The sequence below is a fragment of the Austrofundulus limnaeus genome, unplaced genomic scaffold (assembly GCF_001266775.1).
Source record: "Austrofundulus limnaeus strain Quisiro unplaced genomic scaffold, Austrofundulus_limnaeus-1.0 Scaffold15450, whole genome shotgun sequence".
NCBI classification, from domain to species: domain Eukaryota; kingdom Metazoa; phylum Chordata; class Actinopteri; order Cyprinodontiformes; family Rivulidae; genus Austrofundulus; species Austrofundulus limnaeus.
In genome coordinates this window covers 1-368 of record NW_013967852.1, presented here as the reverse complement: position 1 = coordinate 368, position 368 = coordinate 1, and the positions used below count along the sequence as shown (strand labels likewise).

The following is a 368-nucleotide window of genomic DNA, read 5'->3' as shown; positions in this document are numbered from 1 at the left end:
AAAGTGAATAAGTTAATCCACATAAACATTAACGAGACTTGATAATAAAAATGTGACTTTGTGTTTGTGGGGGGCTCACCTTGAAGGCGACAGGCAGCGTCTTGTTGCACCTCCAGTGGGAGGGCAGCACGGAGCAGAGGAAGTTGGGGCTGTCGGTGCGCACCAGCTCGGCCGGGTGGTCGGCGATGATCTCGGCCATGCTGCGGTTCTCGTGCTGCCGCAGCCTCGGGACCGCCGCGTCCGGCTGCCCGACGGGGGGGCTCACATCGTTCATTCTCCCTGGGACCGGCTGGAGGCTGCTGGACGGCGGACTGAACCTCCGGCTGGCGCTCGGATCTACGGGAATGCGCATCACAACACCGGGAGGT

At 60.9% G+C, this 368-nt stretch overlaps 1 pseudogene; it reads right to left on the bottom strand.

The window, feature by feature from the left end:
- Positions 1–79: 79 nt before the first annotated feature.
- On the bottom strand, positions 80–352 carry LOC106512817 (runt-related transcription factor 2 pseudogene; annotated as a pseudogene).
- Between the last annotated feature and the right edge of the window lie 16 nt (positions 353–368).